Source organism: Colias eurytheme, chromosome 25, assembly GCF_061535395.1.
Source record: "Colias eurytheme isolate Ceu_HAF_F1 chromosome 25, ilColEury1 Martin Lab GWU primary, whole genome shotgun sequence".
In the NCBI taxonomy this organism is placed as follows: domain Eukaryota; kingdom Metazoa; phylum Arthropoda; class Insecta; order Lepidoptera; family Pieridae; genus Colias; species Colias eurytheme.
The window spans coordinates 1,232,683-1,247,219 of record NC_143004.1 but is presented as its reverse complement, the minus strand read 5'-3'; the positions used below and the strand labels follow the sequence as shown (position 1 = coordinate 1,247,219).

The 14,537-nt window shown below is 33.8% G+C and overlaps 1 protein-coding gene across 1 annotated transcript in view; it reads right to left on the bottom strand.

Annotated features, from left to right (window-relative positions):
• The window catches only part of LOC149897436 (plectin-like), a 109,551-nt gene extending 95,439 nt beyond the window's left edge, over positions 1-14,112 (bottom strand). Inside the window, exon 1 of the mRNA XM_090116476.1 lies at positions 13,956-14,112. The gene's annotated coding sequence lies outside the window, so the exon portion shown is untranslated. The remainder of the gene's footprint in view (positions 1-13,955) is intronic.
• Between the last annotated feature and the right edge of the window lie 425 nt (positions 14,113-14,537).

The window sequence follows — 14,537 nt, the reverse complement described above, 5'->3', positions numbered from 1 at the left end:
TTCATATTTATTTCAAGTTATAGTCTCTGTATCGGTATGTAACTTAATTTTTTGGTTTATCTCTGCGTGGTATCAGTTTATCAAAATTTCACCCTTATCTGATCAATCTTATTTGTTATTAAGGAACGTAAGAAAATTCAAATACTTTCTTGGTTTATTTTATTGGACTCCAATTTCAGTACGTTCCTAATCTAAGACCACTCGGAATGCTAGTTTTCAAATGAAAAAACAAACATCAAAATCGGTTCACCCAGTCAAAAGTTTTTAAGTAACAAAACACAGAAATTGAGAACCCATTTTATCGAAGTCGGTTGAAGGCCTGTTGCTAGGCAACCATTACAGGCTACAGAAAACAACTCCAATACAATTAGCTGTACACACATCGTTAGCTGATTAGCTGCGTGTGTGTGTGTGTCGGCGAAATTTAAAAAGCGTTTACCGAATCGAACACAATTTTCCAATTAGCCGACGCTTTTGGCCGACAAACGAACGGATTGTGTATGCGAAACACGTAGTGTCGTATTACTTATTTTGAAGATGTACAGCTTCACTTTTAGAATGATATCTTCTCTACTATATAAAAATAAGTCGGGTTTTCCTTCCTGACGCTATAACTCCAGAACGCACGAACCGATTTCCACGGTTTTGCATACGTTGGAAAGGTCTCGGGCTCCGTGAGGTTTATAACAAAGAAAATTCGGGAAAATTTTCAACAGAAAAGCGGGAAAAAATGAAATTTTACATAAAACGAAGCCATCTGGTGGCGAAACGGAGATCGCCGGGTGCCGGTAGTTCTTCATAAACATAAAAGAAATACTCAAACCGAAATATTCTATGGTGTTTTAAGTTTGAACTTCGAAATATGTATTATGTTTACTTGTACATAGGTACTTTTTGTTAATGTAGTTATAAGTTTTTTGAGGAAAATAAATGATTTATTTATATATCCGCCAAGTTTTAGCCCTGTAATTTATGAACGATACTAAATTTTAAAACTCTATCAACACAGACTATCCTATCGGTTATTGCCTAAAAGTAGCGAATAATACCTACAAAATACTATCTTAAATATTGTATGCCAATAAGATTTCTATATTTTATAATATGTTTTAATATAATATCCACCAGAAAATACCATGTCATTTTAAGATATTTTATGGCACGTTTTATACATTTATTATTATATTTTTAATACAAATTCTTTTCTGACAGACTCCAGTACTCTCTTTTTATTGAAGTCGGTTAAACAAGAAAATAGAAGCCACCACATAAGAATATGTAACATCACTGTGTCTTGCATACTAACGAGACAAACAGAGGTGTGACGGTATTGATCATAGATAAACAATTGTTACTGCAGGAATATTACTTTAACCGACTTCACGAAAATGATATTTTTATGTGATTATTGTATTTATACCAGTTGCACTCGCAGACAAAACCAGACCAAATTTAACAGCGATTTTTAAAAAATTATAAAGAATAACTTCAATCATGTTTTATTTAACAATTTTCATATAAATCGGTGTTTTGATTTAGCTGTGAAAGCATAATTTAGAGAGACAGACTTTCGCATTTATAATATTAGCACCTACAAACTATTAGCAGATAATTAATAGATACGAGTAAGTACAATGAACATTATCAATAATTATTCATACGAGTTGTGAGGTTACATTAAAATAAGTCTATCCGTTACAAATATACACACAGCCAGATAAAAAAAACTAACTACAAAAGACCATCATCTACACTAAATTAACTTCCCAACGCGATACAATTACTGCAATAGTTAATTTTTTGGACCACGCACTTCCCACGTGCTAAAAAATGACCAAAAAACAATGTAATTTAAAACTCTCAATCAAGTCGTTGAACTTAGTCTTATTACTCATATTTCTTAACAAGCTTATACATTGCTTCTTATGTACGTGTGAAAGAAAGTCGAACATCCACTTACAGTTCATACAACGCAATGTATAGCAAAGTTAATTCAACTGTCGTTCGAAATAAAATTCATTATACATTGCTTGTTATATCTCAAGTTCAATACTTTTACGGAACATAACGCGCAATGTACAGCGAATTTATTTCTAACGTCGTTATATATAGAATAAAGACCCGTCTTTGTTTGGCTACACATGTGCAATTTCAAATAATCAATCACATTAAGCGAAGTGAGTACGAGTGTCTTTTTTTCAACTTCCTTCTTAAACATATGGAGCTTTCTTTGAAACAGAGATTTATAAGATACTAGAATATCGCCCCGGCTCTGCCTGGGTTGGTGATAGTTTTAAACCCTAAGCGAAGCGAAGACAAATTGACGAATCATTAAAATACGTTGAGCCGTACTAAGTGGCATTAACTAACACGACTTTCTTTTTACATACTAATAATTGAAGTGAAACTTCTTTATCGGGGTTGGAAAAAAAATTAGTGTAACATTTTTTCGTTACGCGTGACATTTTTCCGCCATCTTGTTTTATCCCTACCACGCGTGATTGACGTATTTCTGTAAAGTTGCATATTGTAAATTATTTTTTTGAAAAATAAGGTCACAAAGAAGTTTCACTTCTTACGTGTTTACACTAGTACACGCACACAATTTTTTTTACTACACAGACTATTTCTACCGTCAAAATCTCCAATTAAATACTGAAAAATCTGCTTCAAATCCGTCAAATAATTCCAAACAATAACCTCATTTCCCAAGTCGGTTAAACCATTTCATTTCTACTAACGGTTGGCCAGCGGTCATATAAATTGGATCACACCAATTGTTTTGGACAATCGTTCTCAAGCGTTGTTATTCATTTATTTATACTAGCTTTCAACGTAGCTTTGCTCGTTGGGTTCAAATTTAATAATTAAAAAAACGAATCTTTATAATTACGTCAAAGGATGATTTTTTAATGAAATAAGCCTATTCAATCTTCAAGTAAATATGCCGAAAACCAATTTTAATATTATTTTTAACTAACATAGCAACGGCATAGTTTCAAGTAGCGACACATACCTATATGACTTTAGTCAAATACTCATTAATTAAATTAGTCATTATAAGGTCCTGCTTTTAAAAACAGTCCCTATTCAATTTAAAGGTTCCTAACATACAAAAAATACAATAAAATCACATTTTCAGCGTTTCATTTTCTAAACTACATACTTTTCAAACTACCCACAAATGTTCTTACTAATTGTTCAAAAAAATCAATCTCGCAGGCGGTAGTACAAAATCTAAATGCCATTCCTTGTAGATAACCGAGTCCCGTTGCCGTTAGCAACCGGTTTCTGTCAAGATGCATTCCTTCGCTTATAACGTCCTTGTGGAGTGCTTTTCCTATGTAATCCTCTTCTATGTGACTGCCGAAAAAGGAGTAACCAGACTAAGAAGTTAATCCGATAAGCCCCCCTAGACAAGTGGCTTTCTATTAGCGTAAAGTTCAATAGAATAGATTATGAATGTATGAGATTGACGTAATCAATCGTCGTCGTCGTCGTAATCAAATGTCAATCTCATACATTCATAATCTATTCTATTGAGCTTTACGCTAATAGAAAGCCACTTGTCTAGGGGGGAAGGAAAGACTTATCATTTAAAAATTTGGTGGGTATCTTAAAACTTTTAAAACTGTAATACATTGCGGATAACGTAGTTTATAGTGAAGCTGATCTCATAATTATAGAAAAGAATAAGGGAAAGAAGGACTTCATAATGTTGGTAGGTATCTTTTAAACTTTTAAAATCATAATGCAATGCAAACATGAACTGATCATTATCCATTTATAGATTTGTGAAGAGCATTTTTTATTTTTCCAATAAAAAACCGATTACTAGGATAGTAGCTTTCACTAAAATTTATCTTTGTAATTTCAGTCATAAGTATTTAGGTAGGTACTATTTTTATAACATGTTTTGTATAACCTGTGTATAATCCATCACATTTCATCAAAGCATATCAAACGCTCCCTAAAACTGTTTCCTCGCGTGTGTACTGCACATTGAATAAAATCTATTTAACGCACCAAAAAACGTATAATTGCTCACGTATCTTCATAACTACATGTATAAAATAATCCTCTAAGTATTTATATCACTATCATTGTAGAAAATGAATTGTTGTTATCTATACTTCTATCACAGTATTACAATATTTAGGATGGTAATACTGTGCTTCTATACTATAATGTTTGTTTGAACGCGCTCATCTCAGGAACTAGTACACCGATTTCAAAAATTCTTTCACCATTGGATATGTACGTTATCCCTAGAGTGTTATAGTTTATATATCTACCACGGGCGAAGCCGGGGCGAATGCTAGTTTTATAAAAAATGTCTCGTTTATGCAGACACTGACACGGGCTTTAACTAGTTAAAATAATCAATAGAATAACTTTAAAACATTTGTATTCGGTTATTCTCAAGTACTCAAACTAGTACATACATAAAAGGATCCAAAAAACGTCTCGACTCATCTTTAGTCAATGTTGACGTAGATAAGAGGTCAGTGACCGCTCTCGCGCCTACAGCGAACCTTTGACTATTGTTATAACAATTTCTGTTCATGTTTTAAATAAGTTTTCTTGCAAAGTTCATTTGCTGTAAAAATGTTTTGAATTGCAAATTTTTATTGAATAAAATTATTTCATTATTCTTGAGAAAATTCGTAAGTTCAGTTTATTATAATTCATATATTTATTAACGCTGTTGAGATCAAGCTCTTAAAGGATAGTTATTTTTGTTTGTATTAATCTTATTTTGTTTTTAAAGAGAAAATGTTTGTAAGTAATAAACTCAAAAACTACTGGACCGGCTTTTATAACTCTTTCTCCTTTAGAAAGCTGTATTTCAGTAATAGGGTATAATTTTATTTGATATTTTTTTACTTGACCGCGGATAAAACCACGAGGTGCAGATAATATTTTATAAAGAAATCATCTCACAAAAATATTTCTGCCGGTAGAAACTAATTACCTTGTCGTATAAAGAATATGTACTTTTCTATCTATTCTCAGACCTTCCTAAAGTGACAAAAAAAAGCAAAAAATATCATAATAATCTGACAAGTGACATGTTTTTTTGTGAACTTTATTTTAAGCTATTGCATAGCTTGTATCGCGGGCCTTGAGCGCGGGGACCGAATCCAGAAATTTAGTAACGAAAAACCTCACGCTTCCCACTCCAACGGGCGCGGAGGTGTGGCTTGAAGACATAGCATGCAATATTTATTTAACTATATTATTTCCTTATTGCAAAAATCTACCTAATAAAAGTGCAATTACGATTGTCCCACAAGAAATAACGAATCGTAACGAAACAATCCACACTAGCATAGCCCCAAAAACTTAAAATCCATACTAATATTATAAATGCGAAAGTAACTCTGTCTGTCTGTCTGTTACTCAATCACGCCTAAACTACTGAACCAATTTTCATGAAATTTAGTATGGAGATATTTTGATACCCGAGAAAGGACATAGGCTACTTTTTATCCCGGGAAAATGACGCAATCCCGGAAATCCCACGGGAACGTGAACTATGCGGGTTTTTCTTTGACTGCGTGGGCGAAGCCGCGGGCGGAAACCTAGTATAAAATAAGTTTAACAATCCACCACATTGTTTCATCTTTGCCATTCAAGATCTTGTCTTTTACAATCTCCCAATTAAAACTATAATATTTTTACCCAACACAAGATAATTTGAATATGTATTTGCCTACGTTACCTTTGTTTTTCATGTCGAGGTATTAAAATTATTTCTACTCAACATAAGAAACCAGCACAAAGATGTATCTTATCACGATAGTTAGGGATCAACAAATCACACGATACAATATGCTGAACTGGAGTGCGTCGCCTTTCACCTTCCACAATGGTAGCGTAAGCAAGTTAGTTAAAAAATTAATAATAATTGCATTGTTTGAAAATAACACAAAACTCTTGAGAGTATAAGAGATGTGCTTTCTTTCTATATTAATAAAGACTAAAAAGGAGTAAATAATTCTAATATTTGTATGTTTCATTATTTTACCGTGTTTATATTATCTAGTTACCACCAACTATTTGTCACTTACACTTTCACGTCAAAGTCACTTATCGGATTATTTTGAAATTAATATAAAGATTTAATAACTTTAAAGAAAGCAAAACATTTTCACTCTTGTAATCATTCACGGTTAGATATATGCACGCTTTTTAATCTACTTTTTAAATACACTTAAAATTCGTGACAAGTCAAAAAAATTATTTTTAAAGATTACTTTTTTGCTATCCCTACCTCGGGCCTCGAGCAATGAAAGTATCTAGGTTGGATGTTAGTACATTCGTTATGATGGTAAATATTGGCCGAATCGAATTATCTTACATTCCAATGTCATGCTGACGGTACCGACGAACTTTTGAACGTAACATACCACACAACTCTATCATATATTGCTCAATTATATCTATTGTTATGAGTGACTTATAAAACTGAAACGGTCTTCAAATATACTTCTAAATCCTTGCATTCAAATGCTACTTAGTTCAGCATTACTGTAAAAAATAATGAAATCCTACTACATACTGTTATTTCACTATTACTAGATACTTATAATTAGTACTTTTATTTCTGTTTTGTATTCTATAATACATGTTTGCTGTCCTAACAACAATATTATGTAAAACTCTAAAGTTTGAGGATATATTTCGGTCTAAAAGGACCATATCGGGTAGGAATATTTTTTTTTCATTGATAGAACACAATCTATATTAATACTTTAGCTTATTTGCATCTATTCATACAACACAAGCGAACCCACGGAGAAAAGCTATAGTCCACTTTGAATGATATTTTGCACAGATATACCTACTTAGACCATAATTTGCATTAGTTAATCTTGTATGTACACAAACAAACCCAGTTGCTATAGCGAGCTATCTTTTATGCATTTTCTTTATTATTAGGTAATGGCTATATATATCCGCGATAATCGCGATATTTTGGATTACTGTCATCAGCTATGACGTCAAGCAATCGGCCACTCGATTGGTGATAAGTTTGTTTTGTACATAAACATGTTTGAACGATGCACTTTGAAAATTTCCTTTCTTTACTTGAGCTAAATATTCCTGCGGTTTAGACCTTAGGGTATACTAGTGGTCCGCCCCGGCTTCGCCCGTGGTACCTACATGTTTAAACTATCCTATCTCTCAAGTTGGATCGAACTGCACATGGTGTGCGAATTTTATTAGAATCGGTTAAGTGGTTTAGGAGTCCATTGAGGACAAACATTGTGACACGAGATTTATATATATTAAGACTTTGTCACATTCATTTCAGTTTTCTAAGGGAGAAAATTATCTTCAAATGCCATATTCTTTTTCCTCGAAGCTTGTTCAAATAATGACTCGTTGTATATTTTGTTATTATCATCGAACGTTATCCAGATAAGCTGTGCTATCTAGATATCCTGGATCCGTCTTGTCTGGGAGGGCATTTTATCTCAATTTGCGTAACAGATAAAAGAGGTACAGGTGCACGTATGCACTTGTTTTGTGTGCACATACTGATAGTGATAGGGATAAATACCTAATACCCAGTGGTTAGGTATTTAGGGCATGGAAGTACTGAAGTTTGTTTGCTGACTGTACTTCTTATAATCGTGATAATTGGACAGTTTAGGGACACCATAATTCTAAGTATGGTGATAAGATTTGTGTATAAAATTTTGGTATGAATTGTGACATTTTTGGGGGACAATTCTTATCAAATAGAACAACAAGAGGACGTTTTTGGCACAAGATTCTGACTAGAACAAAATAAAACTAACCTAATGAAAACAACGGGACATATTTTTGGTAATGAACTAATTTTTCAATGCTTGGATAAAACTTATCCGTCCAATACAGTAGTTATTACACAATACTATTAAAATGTCACGTAAACTGTCAAATACGGGCAATTAGAATACGTTTTTAAAATGGTAGTTTTATACATTATTCGACGAATAAGTTTTATCTAAGCATTGAAAAATCGGCCCTAAGTTGTTAATTATCATACTTCAGTCACTGTTCGGAAACTTCATAGTTTATCAACAAATTTTATAAACTTAGTACTTACCTCATTTGTACTACATGAAGGCTATCAGAAAAATCTACAGAGTGAATTAAACCACATTTTAAACCCGTTAAATATTACATATTTTCCACAATGACACTTGCAAATTGCAACGATAAACCGAATTGTATTATTATTATGGGTGATGTCATACAATGTTGTCATACATACATAACGATTACTTATGTCAATATTTAAAAATTTCAACATATTATTTATATAGTGAAGTATTTCCATACATTCCTATTGGGTACACATCCTACTCTACTATCCTACTAATATTATAAATGCGAAAGTTTGTGAGGATGTATGTTTGTTACTCTTTCACGCAAATACTACTGAACCGATTACAATGAAATTTGGTATGTAGGTAGCTAAAGACTTAGAATAAGACATAGGCTACTTTTTATCCCTGAAATACCACAGGTACGGGAACTATGCGGGTTTTTCATTGAAAACGCAGACGAAGCCGCGGGCGGAAATCTAGTCTTAACTTATTTCAGCCCGTGGATTCGAATTTCGATCGCGTGCTAGCCGGATATAAACAGTTCAAAGTTAATCCGCTTATCACTAAATTTCGACCAAATCGGTTCATTTGTTTTTTATGGCTGAGGAGGGAAAAGAAGACATACGGATTTGTGATAAAAGACACAAGATAAATTGAGACGTTTAAAATTAAAATAATATGTTATATTGCTTTGTTTTCAGAAATTATTTTGGACACACAATAAAATGAATAAAATTCGATACCTACTTGTTCTGTATTTCTAAACGAAATAGTTAAAAGTCATACGATTGATTTCAATGTTAAAACGTTATATGTAATAAACGATACAGCTGTTACCGGCGTTCAATCATTTCTAAAAATAGCCCATAAAATCGTATTTTCACCCAATCGCTATTTCTTAACGTAACTACGTGACATTTTAAAATAAACGTGTGAAATATTTGGTCTTATGTAATTTATTCAATATAATAAACGTATAATAAACATTGTACAATACAAATCAATACTAATATTATAAAGCTGAAGAGTTTGTTTGTTTGAACGTGCTAATCTCGCAAACTACTGGTCCGATTTGAAAAATTATTTCGTTGTTAGATAGCCCATTTATCGAGGAAGGCTTATAGGCTATAGTATATCAATTATCATCACGCTAAGACCTTATTCGGCTTTATAATATTAGTATAGATTTGGTAAGCTAGGTATTTCAGTTTCATATTGCCATGAAAATCTGGTGGAGGTTAAAGATAGATAGAAACAATACAAATATATTTGGATCTACTTTGTAGTATTCATTATTATAGTTAATAATATATTATATATAAATATAATCTTATATATAAAATTCTCGTGTCACAATGTTAGTCTGCATACTCCTCCGAAACGGGTGGACCGATTCTCATGAAATTTTCTGTGCATATCGGGTAAGTCTGAGAATCGGCCAACATCTATTTTTCATAATATGTACCACGGGCGAAGCCGGGCGGACCGCTAGTATTATAATATATAATTAATGTATATAAATCTCGTGTCACAATGTTTGTCCTCAATGACTCCTAAACCACTTAACCGATTATAATAAAATTCGCACACCATGTGCAGTTCGATCCAACTTGAGAGATAGGATAGTTTAAACATGTAGGTACCACGGGCGAAGCCGGGGCGGACCACTAGTATAATATATAAATCTCGTGTCACAATGTTTGTCCTCAATGGACTCCTAAACCACTTAACCGATTATAATAAAATTCGCACACCATGTGCAGTTCGATCCAACTTGAGAGATAGGATAGGTTTTATCCCGGAAATCCCACGGGAAAGGGAACTATGCGGGGTTTTCTCTGAAAACGCGGGCGAAGCCGCGGGCGGAAAGCTAGTATTATTATAATATATTATTATAATGACATCATTATTAATGACACATTGAATTGAATAGGTATAGTTTGTGCAACAATTCATTGATAATGAAAACTAGGGCATGGGGTAAAGAATGTGTTGCAAAAACCAGTTTTTGTAAGGGCATACTTTCTTCTGTACAGGGAATGTATAAAAATTAATCTGAGTCGAGAAATTAACCTCGATCGTTAAAATTCTGAGATATGATGTAGAATGAATGCAGTAAGAATACTTTTCATTCATTAATCGATATTATCTTTATAGGCTGTAGATGAGGAGCCAAGTATATGTGGGTCAATCACGCCTAAACGGTTGAACAGTTTTTCATGAGATTTAACCAAAAGATAAGCCATGAAAGCCTTATAAATAACCTTAGTTTTTGGGTACTTCATTTCAATGAAATAAAAACGTTATTTGATACAGTTCAATTTCAAGGTAAAATTAGTTAATGAAGGTTAATTCCAATGAGTCATTGTCTTTTGCATCAACGTAACTTTAAAAGAAAAGATAATGTTCAATTATTAAATAATTATTAATAAGAATATGCTAATTTAAATTTATCTTGAATCAAAATCTAAAAAACATCATCACAATACGAAAAAATCATGCTGATAAACAAATAAATCATTAATCAAGGATTTAATTGACATTTTAGGAAACAAGTTTGTGTTTAGTACCTACCTACCGCGAAAACTTTTAAATCTGCGCCTTTGATAAACGGAAATTAACATAGAAGGGACAACAGCATAAAACATTTTAAAGCTTGAACAAAACCGCGCGTTACATTAGTATTATATATTTTAACAAAAACTACAAGATACACGTAGTATAATTAAAGGGAAACCCCCTATCATTGAACAAAAAATGTCTTACAAAAAATCATTGTTTACAAAACTTTGCCAAACGTGTGTGTACAGTGTACTGTGTAGCATTATTACACAATGATAAAATCATTTGTTTGTAATCTTTGAAATTACTGGCCCGAATTTGAACATTATTTTATAAACAAAAACTACCAATGTATCAACTGTTAGCATAAAGTAAGTATATGTACTTGGAATGTCTCAAGCTCAGATATCAACATGGGACTTTATCTACTCCATGAGACGCGAACATAGGTAGCCCTTTATCTAGCATTACTCATTACTTTATTAGATTGTTAGGCTAAACTGTACATTATAGGGCGTGGAGTTGAGAGTCGTAATTTTTTTTGTGGTTAGCTATTGTCCTATGGAACCTAAATCTGAAATTTCACAGCGCGAAAACTTTTTGTTTTTGAGTCACGAATTTTTGAAAATCGGAAAATTTTACTCCATTTTATCTTTGAAACGCGAACTTACTGTTATGACAGTGTCAAATTGACCTACAGCGATTGTCAAACGCGTTTCATTTCAGGTAAAACATTTCTATCTAACAAAAAAAATATTATAATTTAAATTTTATTTATGAAATTTGTATATTTTTTAACAACAACATTAAAAATAATTATTATTAAGTATAGTTTTTGTAAAATAGATTAAATAAAATAAAATTATTAATATTCGCAATTTATAATTTAACAAAAATATTAATCGAAGTGTCTAGTCGTCCGCTAAACGGATGAATAAAATAAATTAGTCGTCCGATTACCGGATGAATAAAATAATTTAATCGTCCGATTATTCGGATTACTAGATAACCTTTTAACACTAAAGCTAGTTGGGTTGGACTAAAGCAAAGGGGGCTCAGGACTTAGAAAATTTTTGATGGAGTTGGTGTCATTATAACACCTATTTATTATTGTTTTATCGTAAAGATAACGCTAATATAAGCATGTTTTATACGAACAACTTTTCTCTAAAATCAAAAATGGCGGAGATATTCACCCTCAATTCGTTAGGTTAGGTTTAGGTTAGGTTAGCCTTTAGGTTAGGTTAGGTTAGGTTTCTTAAAAAAAAACTACACAGAAATAGGAGCCCCGCGAAGCGGGGCTCCGTCGACGCGCAAAAAAAATCAAGTTAGGTTAGGTTAGCCGTTAGGTTAGGTTAGGTTAGGTTTCTTAAAAAAAAAAAACTACACAGAAATAGGAGCCCCGCGAAGCGGGGCTCCGTCGACGCGCAAAAAAAAATCTAGTTTAGGTTAGGTTAGCCGTTAGGTTAGGTTAGGTTAGGTTTCTTTAAAAAAAAAACTACACAGAAATAGGAGCCCCGCGAAGCGGGGCTCCGTCGACGCGCAAAAAAAAATCAAATACCTACGTGTGCCCTCCTCCCCCCACAAAAAACCTATAATACGTGCGGCAGTTCTCTAAAGAAACCCCGATAACCTAACTATATAGATAAATAGATGTTATCGGACGATTAAATTATTTTATTCATCCGGTAATCGGACGACTAATTTATTTTATTCATCCGTTTAGCGGACGACTAGCGCTGTCCAATATTAATTGTACGCTTTGTACCGTGGAACAAAACAATAACGACGTCATTTTCAGTTACCGTTCGTTTGCTGCCTTTCAGTCGAGATCGTTTCGTGCGTACTCGTGTTAAGCCCTAAAACTGTACAAAACTATTAAACTTTTACTTTTAGCATACAAATAGGTAGCGAGGAGCGAAGCGACGAGCGTGTTAGGTTAACATTTGAACTGCCGCACGAGCCGAGCGAGCGAAGCGAGCGTGCCGCGGCAGCGGCCGGCGAGTGCCAGAAGCGACTTTAGGGCGATTCCCACTCAAACAAAAAAAAAACTACAGGTCATACTAATGTCTATTACATTAAATCTGTCATATTTCAAATCAAAGAGCTAATGCAATATTACTAGTATTGAAAACTATTATTGTAAAGTAATAATTAATATTAATTGCTTCAGATCAATGTGGAACTGGAAAAAAATACCTAAAGCAAAGGGGGCGCAGGACTTAGAAAATTTTTGATGGAGTTGGTATCATTATAACACCTATTTATTATTGTTTTATCGTAAAGATTACGCTAATAAAAGCATGTTTTGTTGGGGCAACTTTTCTCTAAACTTGATAATTACCAAGATACATGACGGATTGTAAAATGTAAATTTTTTCAATGATGGAATATTATGTATTCAATATTAAGCTGCGAAAGTCCGAATCTAGCTAAAAAACGTTACGCTAAAATAAGCATTGCATTATCATAAGACTTGCCACAGAACCGAAGCTGTCAACCCCGAATTCCACGTGGTCTTGTCTGCCCTACCCCTAGAGTGTATGTAAAAAGCCGGAGGCGCGGAGGGAGAGACCGTGCTTTGTCACGCAAGGGCGGAAGGGCTGCACTTCCCATAGCGCCGGAGCTAAGGCAGTGTCTGAGACAATATAAAAAAGACATGAGGAGATAGGGAAAAGGTTAGGTTAGGTTTTATCATCAATCTTTGAGGGCGAATATCTCGGCCATTTTATATTTTAGAGAAAAAGTTTTTTTTATAAAACATGCTTATTTTAGCGTTTTGAATAAAAATTATGTATTTTATGATTCCTATACGATTTTCACTTTAGATCAAAAATTTTCTAAGTCCTTACTTTGCGCCCCCTTTGCTTTAGGCGGACCAAAACTTAATTTGTAAATATCTCGAAAACTATTAATTTTCGCGCCCCCCCCTTTACAGGGGAAGTTCCTAGTACCCACCCCCCCTCTCTCCACCCCCCACTACCCCCAAATTCCACGCCCTATAATGTACAGTTTTACCGATTGTTATTTCTACCCGCCAGTCTTTTCGAATTTAGACGCGATATACGTAAGCGCAAAACATGACAACCTCGTGAAGTTAGTACTTAGTACCCAACGTGTAAACAACGCGATCAAAAGATCGGAATCTCAAAACATCTTCCGTCGCTTACCACGAACATTGACCGAAACTATACACTACCGGAACATTCGTAGATATTGTTACATAAAGTCAACATTCGTGCAAAAACGGATAATCATTTTGCGTTTAAAACACCATCGATACATAACCTGAAAAGGCCCGAAACCTCAGTACGTTACACCTCCAAAAACGTTTGCACACACAAACAGCACTTGACACTAACTGTATATTTTAATCCGGGAGTTATTTCGATAACGCGCCGTGACAAGCGCCCGCGACGCCGTTCTGCGGCCAACTGATTCGAAAACGAACCGCGAACGTCAAACTGGCTCCGCGTGCATGTGTGCGTGCGTGAACTCGTTGATAAACTATACTTGTAGTAGTGAATGAATAAAGTTCTGGCTGTATGCCGTATGCGAATGACTCAAGTCAGTAGGTGGGAAAAATATATTTTTTTTTATTTGGTCATACTAGCGATGGTTCGAAATTTAAACGATCAAATGTCAAGGTTGCCGCTTCAATTTCTAGTTATCTGTATTTCGAAGTGAAAAAACAGTTTCTGTTGACCTTATTTAGTTGACGTTTCAGAACAGAGTGGGGTCAACTAGAAATGGTCGTGCAATGTAAGAATTAAACGCGCTCGACGGAACAAGATTTATTTTAACCGTCACTCGCGATAAAATTAAACAATAAATCGATTGATTGTAATGAGAAAATGTTTACGTTTTCAA